Here is a 1,920-nt window from a genome sequence, read left to right as displayed (position 1 = left end):
CAGCAGTACTTCGAAAGGAGACGGACAAGCACAGTGTAGCTAGACTCATCAGTAGATCTGTTACATATTCTAACTGTTCCGCCAAAAAAACGCAGTCTTTGGTTTGTCTTCCCCGCATCATTTTCTCTCTCTTCTTTCCACTTAAGTAGTTCGTAACTGTAATTTTTAGGTATTAATTTAAAATTACGGCTTTTAGATTTGATTTATCGTGTAGCCGATGTTTAACGGATTCCTAGTAGCACTCTTGCGGATAACCCCACACTTTTCATAACTTTGCGCTAATTGCCAACTGCCAACTTTCGAACCATACAGATATCTTTACTAAATCGTTTTGCAACCGATTTCGATCTTCTAATGACTTTACTAGACATTACCTACAAACAGTGATCGTAGATGGCAACTACTCATGATCGCAACAGAGTTTCACTGGACACGGGGATAAGAACATTTTTCCATAACACATCCGTCAGTAGTTCTCTTTGATGAACAGGATGTGCTTCACTTCAGCAACTGCTTCATTTCTGCGCTACAATAGGGTGTCTCACGGAGACCTAGGAGCTATGAAGGGCTTGGAAAATCTCTGTCGGCTAGTCTCATAGTCTTTAAACCGGAGATGCTTATTTTGCTGTAATTGGTTTTGTGGAACCGAGAATTCATTGAGATCTTCTCTTGCAATGCTGCGTGGTGATTGCCCTTTAATCGCCTTAATGAGCTCCGGTCTTATTGCCAAAGGTAATTCAAACTGAGTTCGAGGATGTTATAAATGCATAAGATCCAAAGTTGATGAGATGTAGATTGTTTACATAGGAAAGTATCACTTTGCTTATGTCACCGAGAAATACTGGCAATGAGTGTTGTGTATAGAGTTACTAACTTATACTTCTCCACAGTACTGCTTGTGAGTCAGGTAGATCTGTGGTACATCTACATCTACATCTACATCTACATGACTACTCTGCAATTCACATTTAAGTGCTTGGCAGAGGGTTCATAGAACCACAATCATACTATCTCTCTACTATTCCACTCGCGAACAGCGAGCGGGAAAAACGAACACCTAAACCTTTCTGTTCGAGCTCTGATTTCTCTTATTTTATTTTGATGATCATTCCTACCTATGTAGGTTGGGCTCAACAAAATATTTTCGCATTCGGAAGAGAAAGTTGTTGACTGAAATTTCGTAAAAAGGTCTCGCCGCGACGAAAAACGTCTGTGCTGTAATGACTTCCATCCCAACTCGTGTATCATATCTGCCACACTCTCTCCCCTATAACGTGATAATACAAAACGAGCTGCCCTTTTTTGCACCCTTTCGATGTCCTCCGTCAATCCCACCTGGTAAGGATCCCAACACCGCGCAGCAATATTCTAACAGAGGACGAACGAGTGTAGTGTAAGCTGTCTCTTTAGTGGACTTGTTGCATCTTCTAAGTGTCCTGCCAATGAAACGCAACCTTTGGCTCGCCTTCCCGACAATATTATCTATGTGGTCCTTCCAACTGAAGTTGTTCGTAATTTTAACACCCAGGTACTTAGTTGAATTGACAGCCTTGAGAATTGTACTATTAATCGAGTAATCGAATTCCAACGGATTTCTTTTGGAACTCATGTGGATCATCTCACACTTTTCGTTATTTAGCGTCAACTGCCACCTGACACAGCATACAGCAATCTTTTCTAAATCGCTTTGCAACTGATACTGGTCTTCGGATGACCTTACTACATGGTAAATTACAGCATCATCTGCGAACAGTCTAAGAGGACTGCTCAGATTGTCACCCAGGTCATTTATATAGATCAGGAACAGTAGAGGTCCCAGTACGCTTCCCTGGGGAACACCTGATATCACTTCAATTTTACTCAATGATTTGCCGTCTATTACTAAGAACTGCGACCTTCCTGACAGGAAATCACGAATCC

This window comes from Schistocerca gregaria, unplaced genomic scaffold (assembly GCF_023897955.1).
Source record: "Schistocerca gregaria isolate iqSchGreg1 unplaced genomic scaffold, iqSchGreg1.2 ptg000428l, whole genome shotgun sequence".
NCBI classification, from domain to species: domain Eukaryota; kingdom Metazoa; phylum Arthropoda; class Insecta; order Orthoptera; family Acrididae; genus Schistocerca; species Schistocerca gregaria.
This window is presented reverse-complemented; position numbering follows the sequence as displayed.